General features: G+C 39.1%; 28 non-coding genes across 28 annotated transcripts; all 28 read left to right on the top strand.

Annotated features, from left to right (window-relative positions):
* The first annotated feature begins 92 nt into the window (after positions 1-92).
* On the top strand, positions 93-166 carry trnan-guu (transfer RNA asparagine (anticodon GUU)). Its single transcript has one exon. It is a non-coding gene; the product is annotated as a tRNA-Asn (tRNA).
* A 480-nt stretch (positions 167-646) lies between these two features.
* trnat-agu (transfer RNA threonine (anticodon AGU)) lies at positions 647-720 on the top strand. Its single transcript has one exon. It is a non-coding gene; the product is annotated as a tRNA-Thr (tRNA).
* A 304-nt stretch (positions 721-1024) lies between these two features.
* Positions 1025-1098, top strand: trnan-guu (transfer RNA asparagine (anticodon GUU)). The gene has a single exon. It is a non-coding gene; the product is annotated as a tRNA-Asn (tRNA).
* A 480-nt stretch (positions 1099-1578) lies between these two features.
* trnat-agu (transfer RNA threonine (anticodon AGU)) lies at positions 1579-1652 on the top strand. Its single transcript has one exon. It is a non-coding gene; the product is annotated as a tRNA-Thr (tRNA).
* A 305-nt stretch (positions 1653-1957) lies between these two features.
* On the top strand, positions 1958-2030 carry trnan-guu (transfer RNA asparagine (anticodon GUU)). Its single transcript has one exon. It is a non-coding gene; the product is annotated as a tRNA-Asn (tRNA).
* Positions 2031-2510: 480 nt separating this feature from the next.
* Positions 2511-2584, top strand: trnat-agu (transfer RNA threonine (anticodon AGU)). Its single transcript has one exon. It is a non-coding gene; the product is annotated as a tRNA-Thr (tRNA).
* Positions 2585-3397: 813 nt separating this feature from the next.
* On the top strand, positions 3398-3471 carry trnat-agu (transfer RNA threonine (anticodon AGU)). Its single transcript has one exon. It is a non-coding gene; the product is annotated as a tRNA-Thr (tRNA).
* Positions 3472-3775: 304 nt separating this feature from the next.
* Positions 3776-3853, top strand: trnan-guu (transfer RNA asparagine (anticodon GUU)). Its single transcript has one exon. It is a non-coding gene; the product is annotated as a tRNA-Asn (tRNA).
* Positions 3854-4329: 476 nt separating this feature from the next.
* Positions 4330-4403, top strand: trnat-agu (transfer RNA threonine (anticodon AGU)). The gene has a single exon. It is a non-coding gene; the product is annotated as a tRNA-Thr (tRNA).
* Positions 4404-4708: 305 nt separating this feature from the next.
* On the top strand, positions 4709-4781 carry trnan-guu (transfer RNA asparagine (anticodon GUU)). The gene has a single exon. It is a non-coding gene; the product is annotated as a tRNA-Asn (tRNA).
* A 480-nt stretch (positions 4782-5261) lies between these two features.
* trnat-agu (transfer RNA threonine (anticodon AGU)) lies at positions 5262-5335 on the top strand. The gene has a single exon. It is a non-coding gene; the product is annotated as a tRNA-Thr (tRNA).
* An 813-nt stretch (positions 5336-6148) lies between these two features.
* Positions 6149-6222, top strand: trnat-agu (transfer RNA threonine (anticodon AGU)). Its single transcript has one exon. It is a non-coding gene; the product is annotated as a tRNA-Thr (tRNA).
* Positions 6223-6526: 304 nt separating this feature from the next.
* On the top strand, positions 6527-6604 carry trnan-guu (transfer RNA asparagine (anticodon GUU)). The gene has a single exon. It is a non-coding gene; the product is annotated as a tRNA-Asn (tRNA).
* Positions 6605-7079: 475 nt separating this feature from the next.
* trnat-ugu (transfer RNA threonine (anticodon UGU)) lies at positions 7080-7153 on the top strand. The gene has a single exon. It is a non-coding gene; the product is annotated as a tRNA-Thr (tRNA).
* Positions 7154-7458: 305 nt separating this feature from the next.
* Positions 7459-7532, top strand: trnan-guu (transfer RNA asparagine (anticodon GUU)). Its single transcript has one exon. It is a non-coding gene; the product is annotated as a tRNA-Asn (tRNA).
* Positions 7533-8014: 482 nt separating this feature from the next.
* On the top strand, positions 8015-8088 carry trnat-agu (transfer RNA threonine (anticodon AGU)). Its single transcript has one exon. It is a non-coding gene; the product is annotated as a tRNA-Thr (tRNA).
* Positions 8089-8391: 303 nt separating this feature from the next.
* Positions 8392-8465, top strand: trnan-guu (transfer RNA asparagine (anticodon GUU)). Its single transcript has one exon. It is a non-coding gene; the product is annotated as a tRNA-Asn (tRNA).
* Positions 8466-8945: 480 nt separating this feature from the next.
* On the top strand, positions 8946-9019 carry trnat-agu (transfer RNA threonine (anticodon AGU)). Its single transcript has one exon. It is a non-coding gene; the product is annotated as a tRNA-Thr (tRNA).
* A 304-nt stretch (positions 9020-9323) lies between these two features.
* On the top strand, positions 9324-9397 carry trnan-guu (transfer RNA asparagine (anticodon GUU)). Its single transcript has one exon. It is a non-coding gene; the product is annotated as a tRNA-Asn (tRNA).
* Positions 9398-9877: 480 nt separating this feature from the next.
* trnat-agu (transfer RNA threonine (anticodon AGU)) lies at positions 9878-9951 on the top strand. Its single transcript has one exon. It is a non-coding gene; the product is annotated as a tRNA-Thr (tRNA).
* Positions 9952-10256: 305 nt separating this feature from the next.
* On the top strand, positions 10257-10329 carry trnan-guu (transfer RNA asparagine (anticodon GUU)). Its single transcript has one exon. It is a non-coding gene; the product is annotated as a tRNA-Asn (tRNA).
* Positions 10330-10809: 480 nt separating this feature from the next.
* Positions 10810-10883, top strand: trnat-agu (transfer RNA threonine (anticodon AGU)). Its single transcript has one exon. It is a non-coding gene; the product is annotated as a tRNA-Thr (tRNA).
* Positions 10884-11696: 813 nt separating this feature from the next.
* Positions 11697-11770, top strand: trnat-agu (transfer RNA threonine (anticodon AGU)). The gene has a single exon. It is a non-coding gene; the product is annotated as a tRNA-Thr (tRNA).
* A 305-nt stretch (positions 11771-12075) lies between these two features.
* Positions 12076-12149, top strand: trnan-guu (transfer RNA asparagine (anticodon GUU)). Its single transcript has one exon. It is a non-coding gene; the product is annotated as a tRNA-Asn (tRNA).
* Positions 12150-12631: 482 nt separating this feature from the next.
* trnat-agu (transfer RNA threonine (anticodon AGU)) lies at positions 12632-12705 on the top strand. Its single transcript has one exon. It is a non-coding gene; the product is annotated as a tRNA-Thr (tRNA).
* Positions 12706-13010: 305 nt separating this feature from the next.
* On the top strand, positions 13011-13084 carry trnan-guu (transfer RNA asparagine (anticodon GUU)). Its single transcript has one exon. It is a non-coding gene; the product is annotated as a tRNA-Asn (tRNA).
* A 480-nt stretch (positions 13085-13564) lies between these two features.
* On the top strand, positions 13565-13638 carry trnat-agu (transfer RNA threonine (anticodon AGU)). The gene has a single exon. It is a non-coding gene; the product is annotated as a tRNA-Thr (tRNA).
* A 304-nt stretch (positions 13639-13942) lies between these two features.
* Positions 13943-14016, top strand: trnan-guu (transfer RNA asparagine (anticodon GUU)). Its single transcript has one exon. It is a non-coding gene; the product is annotated as a tRNA-Asn (tRNA).
* Positions 14017-14435: the final 419 nt, after the last annotated feature.

Raw genomic sequence — 14435 nt, 5'->3', positions numbered from 1 at the left:
AAATATTTTTTTAAGACAGTAAATTTATTCACTCTTCAAGGTCCATTGAGCTAGTTGCTTGGTTATTGTTTCAGATGGAACCAACCACCAGTGTCTCTGTGGCGCAATCGGTCAGCGCGCTCGGCTGTTAACCGGGAGGCTGGTGGTTCGAATCCACCCAGAGACGTATGTCAATTGAGCAGAATACTCAGCTCTTTTCGAGAGGCTGAGTTTTCGAACTTACCTCAAAATGTAATTCAATCAGGCAGAGCTCTCACATGTTACTGAGGGTTGGCTTGTTGTTTGCAACCACCCAAAATTGACAGTTACTTGTCCAAACCAATCAGTTGTTGACAATGGATAGTTGTTTGGGTCCACCCAGATAGCAGAGTCAATTTCCCAGAGAACTCTACAGTTGACTATGTGGTAGAAGTTTAAAACGCACCTGGATTTGTGTTTCTTTAGAGAATTTTGTTGTGTGATTTGATCTTTTTGATTTTAATGTTCCTTTAGCAATAAGCGGAGTTGGATACCCATCGTTTTTAAAAGTGGTAGGTTTTTTTAAGATGAGGGTTGAAACCTTCAAATTATTTGAACAAAGTATTATATTAACAAGCCCTAAGTTTGATGAACGTTAGAAAGTTTGATAAATACTTCTAATATTGTAGGTGCTGTGGCTTAGTTGGTCAAAGTGCCTGTCTAGTAAACAGGAGATCCTGGGTTCAACTCCCAGCAGTACCTGGTTGTCCTTTCATGTTGATTCTGAAATAAGCAATATGTATTATTAGAGACATTTCTCTAGCTCTCAATGGATGTAGTTCCTTCTGACCTATACACAAGGTTGAACCCTAACTTTCCTCTGAAATCACAAGACATGTGATTGCTAATTTTGTACCACTGACTTTCAACATCTCACACGTTTTTCTGTCTATTTCGGGATACAATATTTCACCAAAATATTTTTTAAGACAGTAATTTTATTCACTCTTCAAGGTCCATTGAGCTAGTTGCTTGGTTATTGTTTCAGATGGAACCATCTACCAGTGTCTCTGTGGCGCAACCGGTCAGCGCGCTCGGCTGTTAACCGGGAGGCTGGTGGTTCGAATCCACCCAGAGACGTACGTCAACTGAGCAGAATACTCAGCTCTTTCCGAGAGGCTGAGTTTTCGAACTTACCTGAAAATGTAAGTCAATCAGGCAGAGCTCTCACATGTTACTGAGCGTTGCCTTGTTGTTTGCAACCACCCAAAATTGACAGTTTCTTGTCCAAACCAATCAGTTGTTGACAATGGATAGTTGTTTGGGTCCACCCAGATAGCAGAGTCAATTTCCCAGAGAACTCTACAGTTGACTGTGAGGTAGAAGTTTAAAACGCACCTGGATTTGTGTTTCTTTAGAGAATTTTGTTGTGTGATTTGATCTTTTTGATTTTAATGTTCCTTTAGCAATAAACGGAGTTGGATACCCATCGTTTTTAAAAGTGGTAGGTTTTTTTAAGATGAGGGTTGAAACCTTCAAATTATTTGAACAAAGTATTATATTAACAAGCCCTAAGTTTGATGAACGTTAGAAAGTTTGATAAGTACTTCTGATTTTGTAGGTGCTGTGGCTTAGTTGGTCAAAGTGCCTGTCTAGTAAACAGGAGATCCTGGGTTCAACTCCCAGCAGTACCTGATTGTCCTTTCATGTTGATTCTGAAATAAGCAATATGTGTTATTAGAGACATTTCTCTAGCTCTCAATGGATGTCGTTCCTTCTGACCTATACACAAGGTTGAACCCTAACTTTCCTCTGAAATCACAAGACATGTGATTGCTAATTTTGTACCACTGACTTTCAACATCTCACACGTTTTTCTGTCTATTACGGGATACGATATTTCAGCAAAATATTTTTTTAAGACAGTAAATTTATTCACTCTTCAAGGTCCATTGAGCTAGTTGCTTGGTTATTGTTTCAGATGGAACCATCTACCAGTGTCTCTGTGGCGCAATCGGTCAGCGCGCTCGGCTGTTAACCGGGAGGCTGGTGGTTCGATCCACCCAGAGACGTCTGTCAATTGAGCAGAATACTCAGCTCTTTCCGAGAGGCTGAGTTTTCGAACTTACCTGAAAATGTAAGTCAATCAGGCAGAGCTCTCACATGTTACTGAGCGTTGGCTTGTTGTTTGCAACCACCCAAAATTGACAGTTTCTTGTCCAAACCAATCAGTTGTTGACAATGGATAGTTGTTTGGGTCCACCCAGATAGCAGAGTCAATTTCCCAGAGAACTCTACAGTTGACTGTGAGGTAGAAGTTTAAAACGCACCTGGATTTGTGTTTCTTTAGAGAATTTTGTTGTGTGATTTGATCTTTTTGATTTTAATGTTCCTTTAGCAATAAACGGAGTTGGATACCCATCGTTTTTAAAAGTGGTAGGTTTTTTTAAGATGAGGGTTGAAAACTTCAAATTATTTGAACAAAGTATTATATTAACAAGCCCTAAGTTTGATGAACGTTAGAAAGTTTGATAAGTACTTCTGATTTTGTAGGTGCTGTGGCTTAGTTGGTCAAAGTGCCTGTCTAGTAAACAGGAGATCCTGGGTTCAACTCCCAGCAGTACCTGATTGACCTTTCATGTTGATTCTGAAATAAGCAATATGTATTATTAGAGACATTTCTCTAGCTCTCAATGAATGTAGTTCCTTCTGACCTATACACAAGGTTGAACCCTAACTTTCCTCTGAAATCACAAGACATGTGATTGCTAATTTTGTACCACTGACTTTCAACATCTCACACGTTTTTCTGTCTATTTCGGGATACGATATTTCAGCAAAATATTTTTTAAGACAGTAATTTTATTCACTCTTCAAGATCCATTGAGCTAGTTGCTTGGTTATTGTTTCAGATGGAACCATCTACCAGTGTCTCTGTGGCGCAATCGGTCAGCGCGCTCATGTCAATTGAGCAGAATACTCTGCTCTTTCTGAATGGCTGAGGGTTCAAACCGACCTAAAAATGAAAGTCAATCAGGCAGAGCTCTCAAATCTTACTGAGAGTGGGCTTGTTGTTTGCAACCACCCAAAATTGACAGTTACTTGTCCAAACCAATCAGTTGTTGACAATGGATAGTTGTTTGGGTCCACCCAGATAGCAGAGTCAATTTCCCAGAGAACTCTACAGTTGACTATGTGGTAGAAGTTTAAAACGCACCTGGATTTGTGTTTCTTTAGAGAATTTTGTTGTGTGATTTGATCTTTTTGATTTTAATGTTCCTTTAGCAATAAGCGGAGTTGGATACCCATCGTTTTTAAAAGTGGTAGGTTTTTTTAAGATGAGGGTTGAAACCTTCAAATTATTTGAACAAAGTATTATATTAACAAGCCCTAAGTTTGATGAACGTTAGAAAGTTTGATAAATACTTCTAATATTGTAGGTGCTGTGGCTTAGTTGGTCAAAGTGCCTGTCTAGTAAACAGGAGATCCTGGGTTCAACTCCCAGCAGTACCTGGTTGTCCTTTCATGTTGATTCTGAAATAAGCAATATGTATTATTAGAGACATTTCTCTAGCTCTCAATGGATGTCGTTCCTTCTGACCTATACACAAGGTTGAACCCTAACTTTCCTCTGAAATCACAAGACATGTGATTGCTAATTTTGTACCACTGACTTTCAACATCTCACACGTTTTTCTGTCTATTTCGGGATACAATATTTCAGCAAAATATTTTTTAAGACAGTAATTTTATTCACTCTTCAAGATCCATTGAGCTAGTTGCTTGGTTATTGTTTCAGATGGAACCATCTACCAGTGTTTCTGTGGCGCAATCGGTCAGCGCGCTCGGCTGTTAACCGGGAGGCTGGTGGTTCGAATCCACCCAGAGAGGTACGTCAATTGAGCAGAATACTCAGCTCTATCCGAGAGGCTGAGTTTTCGAACTTACCTCAAAATGTAATTCAATCAGGCAGAGCTCTCACATGTTACTGAGCGTTGCCTTGTTGTTTGCAACCACCCAAAATTGACAGTTTCTTGTCCAAACCAATCAGTTGTTGACAATGGATAGTTGTTTGGGTCCACCCAGATAGCAGAGTCAATTTCCCAGAGAACTCTACAGTTGACTGTGAGGTAGAAGTTTAAAACGCACCTGGATTTGTGTTTCTTTAGAGAATTTTGTTGTGTGATTTGATCTTTTTGATTTTAATGTTCCTTTAGCAATAAACGGAGTTGGATACCCATCGTTTTTAAAAGTGGTAGGTTTTTTTAAGATGAGGGTTGAAACCTTCAAATTATTTGAACAAAGTATTATATTAACAAGCCCTAAGTTTGATGAACGTTAGAAAGTTTGATAAGTACTTCTGATTTTGTAGGTGCTGTGGCTTAGTTGGTCAAAGTGCCTGTCTAGTAAACAGGAGATCCTGGGTTCAACTCCCAGCAGTACCTGATTGTCCTTTCATGTTGATTCTGAAATAAGCAATATGTGTTATTAGAGACATTTCTCTAGCTCTCAATGGATGTCGTTCCTTCTGACCTATACACAAGGTTGAACCCTAACTTTCCTCTGAAATCACAAGACATGTGATTGCTAATTTTGTACCACTGACTTTCAACATCTCACACGTTTTTCTGTCTATTACGGGATACGATATTTCAGCAAAATATTTTTTTAAGACAGTAAATTTATTCACTCTTCAAGGTCCATTGAGCTAGTTGCTTGGTTATTGTTTCAGATGGAACCATCTACCAGTGTCTCTGTGGCGCAATCGGTCAGCGCGCTCGGCTGTTAACCGGGAGGCTGGTGGTTCGATCCACCCAGAGACGTCTGTCAATTGAGCAGAATACTCAGCTCTTTCCGAGAGGCTGAGTTTTCGAACTTACCTGAAAATGTAAGTCAATCAGGCAGAGCTCTCACATGTTACTGAGCGTTGGCTTGTTGTTTGCAACCACCCAAAATTGACAGTTTCTTGTCCAAACCAATCAGTTGTTGACAATGGATAGTTGTTTGGGTCCACCCAGATAGCAGAGTCAATTTCCCAGAGAACTCTACAGTTGACTGTGAGGTAGAAGTTTAAAACGCACCTGGATTTGTGTTTCTTTAGAGAATTTTGTTGTGTGATTTGATCTTTTTGATTTTAATGTTCCTTTAGCAATAAACGGAGTTGGATACCCATCGTTTTTAAAAGTGGTAGGTTTTTTTAAGATGAGGGTTGAAAACTTCAAATTATTTGAACAAAGTATTATATTAACAAGCCCTAAGTTTGATGAACGTTAGAAAGTTTGATAAGTACTTCTGATTTTGTAGGTGCTGTGGCTTAGTTGGTCAAAGTGCCTGTCTAGTAAACAGGAGATCCTGGGTTCAACTCCCAGCAGTACCTGATTGACCTTTCATGTTGATTCTGAAATAAGCAATATGTATTATTAGAGACATTTCTCTAGCTCTCAATGAATGTAGTTCCTTCTGACCTATACACAAGGTTGAACCCTAACTTTCCTCTGAAATCACAAGACATGTGATTGCTAATTTTGTACCACTGACTTTCAACATCTCACACGTTTTTCTGTCTATTTCGGGATACGATATTTCAGCAAAATATTTTTTAAGACAGTAATTTTATTCACTCTTCAAGATCCATTGAGCTAGTTGCTTGGTTATTGTTTCAGATGGAACCATCTACCAGTGTCTCTGTGGCGCAATCGGTCAGCGCGCTCATGTCAATTGAGCAGAATACTCTGCTCTTTCTGAATGGCTGAGGGTTCAAACCGACCTAAAAATGAAAGTCAATCAGGCAGAGCTCTCAAATCTTACTGAGAGTGGGCTTGTTGTTTGCAACCACCCAAAATTGACAGTTACTTGTCCAAACCAATCAGTTGTTGACAATGGATAGTTGTTTGGGTCCACCCAGATAGCAGAGTCAATTTCCCAGAGAACTCTACAGTTGACTATGTGGTAGAAGTTTAAAACGCACCTGGATTTGTGTTTCTTTAGAGAATTTTGTTGTGTGATTTGATCTTTTTGATTTTAATGTTCCTTTAGCAATAAGCGGAGTTGGATACCCATCGTTTTTAAAAGTGGTAGGTTTTTTTAAGATGAGGGTTGAAACCTTCAAATTATTTGAACAAAGTATTATATTAACAAGCCCTAAGTTTGATGAACGTTAGAAAGTTTGATAAATACTTCTAATATTGTAGGTGCTGTGGCTTAGTTGGTCAAAGTGCCTGTCTAGTAAACAGGAGATCCTGGGTTCAACTCCCAGCAGTACCTGGTTGTCCTTTCATGTTGATTCTGAAATAAGCAATATGTATTATTAGAGACATTTCTCTAGCTCTCAATGGATGTCGTTCCTTCTGACCTATACACAAGGTTGAACCCTAACTTTCCTCTGAAATCACAAGACATGTGATTGCTAATTTTGTACCACTGACTTTCAACATCTCACACGTTTTTCTGTCTATTTCGGGATACAATATTTCAGCAAAATATTTTTTAAGACAGTAATTTTATTCACTCTTCAAGATCCATTGAGCTAGTTGCTTGGTTATTGTTTCAGATGGAACCATCTACCAGTGTTTCTGTGGCGCAATCGGTCAGCGCGCTCGGCTGTTAACCGGGAGGCTGGTGGTTCGAATCCACCCAGAGAGGTACGTCAATTGAGCAGAATACTCAGCTCTATCCGAGAGGCTGAGTTTTCGAACTTACCTCAAAATGTAATTCAATCAGGCAGAGCTCTCACATGTTACTGAGGGTGGGCTTGTTGTTTGCAACCACCCAAAATTGACAGTTACTTGTCCAAACCAATCAGTTGTTGACAATGGATAGTTGTTTGGGTCCACCCAGATAGCAGAGTCAAATTCTCAGAGAACTCTACAGTTGACTGTGAGGTAGAAGTTTAAAACGCACCTGGATTTGTGTTTCTTTAGAGAATTTTGTTGTGTGATTTGATCTTTTTGATTTTAATGTTCCTTTAGCAATAAACGGAGTTGGATACCCATCGTTTTTAAAAGTGGTAGGTTTTTTAAGATGAGGGTTGAAACCTTCAAATTATTTGAACAAAGTATTATATTAACAAGCCCTAAGTTTGATGAACGTTAGAAAGTTTGATAAGTACTTCTGAAATTGTAGGTGCTGTGGCTTAGTTGGTCAAAGTGCCTGTCTTGTAAACAGGAGATCCTGGGTTCAACTCCCAGCAGTACCTGATTGTCCTTTCATGTTGATTCTGAAATAAGCAATATGTATTATTAGAGACATTTCTCTAGCTCTCAATGGATGTAGTTCCTTCTGACTTATACACAAGGTTGAACCCTAACTTTCCTCTGAAATCACAAGACATGTGATTGCTAATTTTGTACCACTGACTTTCAACATCTCACACATTTTTCTGTCTATTTCGGGATACGATATTTCAGCAGAATATTTTTTTAAGACAGTAATTTTATTCACTCTTCAAGATCCATTGAGCTAGTTGCTTGGTTATTGTTTCAGATGGAACCATCTACCAGTGTCTCTGTGGCGCAATCGGTCAGCGCGCTCGGCTGTTAACCGGGAGGCTGGTGGTTCGAATCCACCCAGAGACGTATGTCAATTGAGCAGAATACTCAGCTCTTTCTGAGAGGCTGAGTTTTCGAACTTACCTCAAAATGTAGTTCAATCAGGCAGAGCTCTCACATGTTACTGAGGGTTGGCTTGTTGTTTGCAACCACCCAAAATTGACAGTTACTTGTCCAAACCAATCAGTTGTTGACAATGGATAGTGGTTTGGGTCCACCCAGATAGCAGAGTCAATTTCCCAGAGAACTCTACAGTTGACTATGTGGTAGAAGTTTAAAACGCACCTGGATTTGTGTTTCTTTAGAGAATTTTGTTGTGTGATTTGATCTTTTTGATTTTAATGTTCCTTTAGCAATAAACGGAGTTGGATGCCCATCGTTTTTAAAATTGGTAGGTTTTTTTTAAAATGAGGGTTGAAACCTTCAAATTATTTGAACAAAGTATTATATTAACAAGCCCTAAGTTTGATGAACGTTAGAAAGTTTGATAAATACTTCTGAAATTTGTAGGTGCTGTGGCTTAGTTGGTCAAAGTGCCTGTCTAGTAAACAGGAGATCCTGGGTTCAACTCCCAGCAGTACCTGATTGTCCTTTCATGTTGATTCTGAAATAAGCAATATGTATTAATAGACATTTCTCTAGCTCTCAATGGATGTAGTTCCTTCTGACCTATACACAAGGTTGAATCCTAACTTTCCTCTGAAATCACAAGACATGTGATTTCTAATTTTGTACCACTGACTTTCAACATCTCACACATTTTTCTGTCTATTTCGGGATACGATATTTCAGCAAAATATTTTTTTAAGACAGTAAATTTATTCACTCTTCAAGGTCCATTGAGCTAGTTGCTTGGTTATTGTTTCAGATGGAACCAACCACCAGTGTCTCTGTGGCGCAATCGGTCAGCGCGCTCGGCTGTTAACCGGGAGGCTGGTGGTTCGAATCCACCCAGAGACGTATGTCAATTGAGCAGAATACTCAGCTCTTTTCGAGAGGCTGAGTTTTCGAACTTACCTCAAAATGTAATTCAATCAGGCAGAGCTCTCACATGTTACTGAGGGTTGGCTTGTTGTTTGCAACCACCCAAAATTGACAGTTACTTGTCCAAACCAATCAGTTGTTGACAATGGATAGTTGTTTGGGTCCACCCAGATAGCAGAGTCAATTTCCCAGAGAACTCTACAGTTGACTATGTGGTAGAAGTTTAAAACGCACCTGGATTTGTGTTTCTTTAGAGAATTTTGTTGTGTGATTTGATCTTTTTGATTTTAATGTTCCTTTAGCAATAAGCGGAGTTGGATACCCATCGTTTTTAAAAGTGGTAGGTTTTTTTAAGATGAGGGTTGAAACCTTCAAATTATTTGAACAAAGTATTATATTAACAAGCCCTAAGTTTGATGAACGTTAGAAAGTTTGATAAATACTTCTAATATTGTAGGTGCTGTGGCTTAGTTGGTCAAAGTGCCTGTCTAGTAAACAGGAGATCCTGGGTTCAACTCCCAGCAGTACCTGGTTGTCCTTTCATGTTGATTCTGAAATAAGCAATATGTATTATTAGAGACATTTCTCTAGCTCTCAATGGATGTAGTTCCTTCTGACCTATACACAAGGTTGAACCCTAACTTTCCTCTGAAATCACAAGACATGTGATTGCTAATTTTGTACCACTGACTTTCAACATCTCACACGTTTTTCTGTCTATTTCGGGATACAATATTTCACCAAAATATTTTTTAAGACAGTAATTTTATTCACTCTTCAAGGTCCATTGAGCTAGTTGCTTGGTTATTGTTTCAGATGGAACCATCTACCAGTGTCTCTGTGGCGCAACCGGTCAGCGCGCTCGGCTGTTAACCGGGAGGCTGGTGGTTCGAATCCACCCAGAGACGTACGTCAACTGAGCAGAATACTCAGCTCTTTCCGAGAGGCTGAGTTTTCGAACTTACCTGAAAATGTAAGTCAATCAGGCAGAGCTCTCACATGTTACTGAGCGTTGCCTTGTTGTTTGCAACCACCCAAAATTGACAGTTTCTTGTCCAAACCAATCAGTTGTTGACAATGGATAGTTGTTTGGGTCCACCCAGATAGCAGAGTCAATTTCCCAGAGAACTCTACAGTTGACTGTGAGGTAGAAGTTTAAAACGCACCTGGATTTGTGTTTCTTTAGAGAATTTTGTTGTGTGATTTGATCTTTTTGATTTTAATGTTCCTTTAGCAATAAACGGAGTTGGATACCCATCGTTTTTAAAAGTGGTAGGTTTTTTTAAGATGAGGGTTGAAACCTTCAAATTATTTGAACAAAGTATTATATTAACAAGCCCTAAGTTTGATGAACGTTAGAAAGTTTGATAAGTACTTCTGATTTTGTAGGTGCTGTGGCTTAGTTGGTCAAAGTGCCTGTCTAGTAAACAGGAGATCCTGGGTTCAACTCCCAGCAGTACCTGATTGTCCTTTCATGTTGATTCTGAAATAAGCAATATGTGTTATTAGAGACATTTCTCTAGCTCTCAATGGATGTCGTTCCTTCTGACCTATACACAAGGTTGAACCCTAACTTTCCTCTGAAATCACAAGACATGTGATTGCTAATTTTGTACCACTGACTTTCAACATCTCACACGTTTTTCTGTCTATTACGGGATACGATATTTCAGCAAAATATTTTTTTAAGACAGTAAATTTATTCACTCTTCAAGGTCCATTGAGCTAGTTGCTTGGTTATTGTTTCAGATGGAACCATCTACCAGTGTCTCTGTGGCGCAATCGGTCAGCGCGCTCGGCTGTTAACCGGGAGGCTGGTGGTTCGATCCACCCAGAGACGTCTGTCAATTGAGCAGAATACTCAGCTCTTTCCGAGAGGCTGAGTTTTCGAACTTACCTGAAAATGTAAGTCAATCAGGCAGAGCTCTCACATGTTACTGAGCGTTGGCTTGTTGTTTGCAACCACCCAAAATTGACAGTTTCTTGTCCAAACCAATCAGTTGTTGACAATGGATAGTTGTTTGGGTCCACCCAGATAGCAGAGTCAATTTCCCAGAGAACTCTACAGTTGACTGTGAGGTAGAAGTTTAAAACGCACCTGGATTTGTGTTTCTTTAGAGAATTTTGTTGTGTGATTTGATCTTTTTGATTTTAATGTTCCTTTAGCAATAAACGGAGTTGGATACCCATCGTTTTTAAAAGTGGTAGGTTTTTTTAAGATGAGGGTTGAAAACTTCAAATTATTTGAACAAAGTATTATATTAACAAGCCCTAAGTTTGATGAACGTTAGAAAGTTTGATAAGTACTTCTGATTTTGTAGGTGCTGTGGCTTAGTTGGTCAAAGTGCCTGTCTAGTAAACAGGAGATCCTGGGTTCAACTCCCAGCAGTACCTGATTGACCTTTCATGTTGATTCTGAAATAAGCAATATGTATTATTAGAGACATTTCTCTAGCTCTCAATGAATGTAGTTCCTTCTGACCTATACACAAGGTTGAACCCTAACTTTCCTCTGAAATCACAAGACATGTGATTGCTAATTTTGTACCACTGACTTTCAACATCTCACACGTTTTTCTGTCTATTTCGGGATACGATATTTCAGCAAAATATTTTTTAAGACAGTAATTTTATTCACTCTTCAAGATCCATTGAGCTAGTTGCTTGGTTATTGTTTCAGATGGAACCATCTACCAGTGTCTCTGTGGCGCAATCGGTCAGCGCGCTCATGTCAATTGAGCAGAATACTCTGCTCTTTCTGAATGGCTGAGGGTTCAAACCAACCTAAAAATGAAAGTCAATCAGGCAGAGCTCTCAAATCTTACTGAGAGTGGGCTTGTTGTTTGCAACCACCCAAAATTGACAGTTACTTGTCCAAACCAATCAGTTGTTGACAATGGATAGTTGTTTGGGTCCACCCAGATAGCAGAGTCAATTTCCCAGAGAACTCTACAGTTGACTATGTGGTAGAAGTTTAAAACGCACCTGGATTTGTGTTTCTTTAGAGAATTTTGTTGTGTGATTTGATCTTTTTGATTTTAATGTTCCTTAAGCAATAAACGGAGTTGGATACCCATCGTTTTTAAAAGTGGTAGGTTTTTTTAAGATGAGGGTTGAAACCTTCAAATTATTTGAACAAAGTATTATATTAACAAGCCCTAAGTTTGATGAACGTTAGAAAGTTTGATAAATACTTCTGATATTGTAGGTGCTGTGGCTTAGTTGGTCAAAGTGCCTGTCTAGTAAACAGGAGATCCTGGGTTCAACTCCCAGCTGTACCTGATTGTCCTTTCATGTTGATACTGAAATAAGTAATATGTTGTAATAGAGACATTTCTCTAGCTCTCAATGGATGTAGTTCCTTCTGACCTATCTACAAGGTTGAACCCTAACTTTCCTCTGAAATCACAAGACATGTGATTGCTAATTTTGTACCACTGACTTTCAACATCTCACACGTTTTTCTGTCTATTACGGGATACGATATTTCAGCAAAATATTTTTTTAAGACAGTAAATTTATTCACTCTTCAAGGTCCATTGAGCTAGTTGCTTGGTTATTGTTTCAGATGGAACCATCTACCAGTGTCTCTGTGGCGCAATCGGTCAGCGCGCTCGGCTGTTAACCGGGAGGCTGGTGGTTCGAATCCACCCAGAGACGTCTGTCAATTGAGCAGACTATACTCAGCTCTTTCCGAGAGGCTGAGTTTTCGAACTTACCTGAAAATGTAAGTCAATCAGGCAGAGCTCTCACATGTTACTGAGCGTTGGTTTGTTGTTTGCAACCACCCAAAATTGACAGTTTCTTGTCCAAACCAATCAGTTGTTGACAATGGATAGTTGTTTGGGTCCACCCAGATAGCAGAGTCAATTTCCCAGAGAACTCTACAGTTGACTGTGAGGTAGAAGTTTAAAACGCACCTGGATTTGTGTTTCTTTAGAGAATTTTGTTGTGTGATTTGATCTTTTTGATTTTAATGTTCCTTTAGCAATAAACGGAGTTGGATACCCATCGTTTTTAAAAGTGGTAGGTTTTTTTAAGATGAGGGTTGAAAACTTCAAATTATTTGAACAAAGTATTATATTAACAAGCCCTAAGTTTGATGAACGTTAGAAAGTTTGATAAGTACTTCTGATTTTGTAGGTGCTGTGGCTTAGTTGGTCAAAGTGCCTGTCTAGTAAACAGGAGATCCTGGGTTCAACTCCCAGCAGTACCTGATTGACCTTTCATGTTGATTCTGAAATAAGCAATATGTATTATTAGAGACATTTCTCTAGCTCTCAATGGATGTAGTTCCTTCTGACCTATACACAAGGTTGAACCCTAACTTTCCTCTGAAATCACAAGACATGTGATTGCTAATTTTGTACCACTGACTTTCAACATCTCACACGTTTTTCTGTCTATTACGGGATACGATATTTCAGCAAAATATTTTTTTAAGACAGTAAATTTATTCACTCTTCAAGGTCCATTGAGCTAGTTGCTTGGTTATTGTTTCAGATGGAACCATCTACCAGTGTCTCTGTGGCGCAATCGGTCAGCGCGCTCGGCTGTTAACCGGGAGGCTGGTGGTTCGAATCCACCCAGAGACGTCTGTCAATTGAGCAGAATACTCAGCTCTTTCCGAGAGGCTGAGTTTTCGAACTCACCTCAAAATGTAATTCAATCAGGCAGAGCTCTCACATGTTACTGAGGGTGGGCTTGTTGTTTGCAACCACCCAAAATTGACAGTTACTTGTCCAAACCAATCAGTTGTTGACAATGGATAGTTGTTTGGGTCCACCCAGATAGCAGAGTCAAATTCTCAGAGAACTCTACAGTTGACTGTGAGGTAGAAGTTTAAAACGCACCTGGATTTGTGTTTGTTTAGAGAATTTTGTTGTGTGATTTGATATTTTTGATTTTAATGTTCCTTTAGCAATAAACGGAGTTGGATGCCCATCGTTTTTAAAAGTGGTAGGTTTTTTTTTAAATGAGGGTTGAAACCTTCAAATTATTTGAACAAAGTATTATATTAACAAGCCCTAGTTTGATGAACGTTAGAAAGTTTGATAAATACTTCTGAAATTGTAGGTGCTGTGGCTTAGTTGGTCAAAGTGCCTGTCTAGTAAACAGGAGATCCTGGGTTCAACTCCCAGCAGTACCTGATTGTCCTTTCATGTTGATTCTGAAATAAGCAATATGTATTAATAGAGATATTTCTCTAGCTCTCAATGGATGTAGTTCCTTCTGACCTATACACAAGGTTGAACCCTAACTTTCCCCTGAAATCACAAGACATGTGATTGCTAATTTTGTACCACTGACTTTCAACATCTCACACGTTTTTCTGTCTATTTCGGGATACAATATTTCACAAAAATATTTTTTAAGACAGTAATTTTATTCACTCTTCAAGGTCCATTGAGCTAGTTGCTTGGTTATTGTTTCAGATGGAACCATCTACCAGAGTCTCTGTGGCGCAATCGGTCAGCGCGCTCGGCTGTTATCCGGGAGGCTGGTGGTTCGAATCCACCCAGAGACGTACGTCAATTGAGCAGAATACTCAGCTCTATCCGAGAGGCTGAGGTTTCGAACTTACCTGAAAATCTAAGTCAATCAGGCAGAGCTCTCACATGTTACTGAGCGTTGGCTTGTTGTTTGCAACCACCCAAAATTGACAGTTTCTTGTCCAAACCAATCAGTTGTTGACAATGGATAGTTGTTTGGGTCCACCCAGATAGCAGAGTCAAATTCTCAGAGAACTCTACAGTTGACTGTGAGGTAGAAGTTTAAAACGCACCTGGATTTGTGTTTGTTTAGAGAATTTTGTTGTGTGATTTGATCTTTTTGATTTTAATGTTCCTTTAGCAATAAACGGAGTTGGATGCCCATCGTTTTTAAAAGTGGTAGGTTTTTTTTTAAATGAGGGTTGAAACCTTCAAATTATTTGAACAAAGTATT

Source organism: Stigmatopora argus, chromosome 3 (genome assembly GCF_051989625.1).
Source record: "Stigmatopora argus isolate UIUO_Sarg chromosome 3, RoL_Sarg_1.0, whole genome shotgun sequence".
Classification (NCBI taxonomy): domain Eukaryota; kingdom Metazoa; phylum Chordata; class Actinopteri; order Syngnathiformes; family Syngnathidae; genus Stigmatopora; species Stigmatopora argus.
The sequence above is the reverse complement of the archived record's forward strand: the minus strand, read 5'-3'. Positions and strand labels throughout refer to the sequence as shown.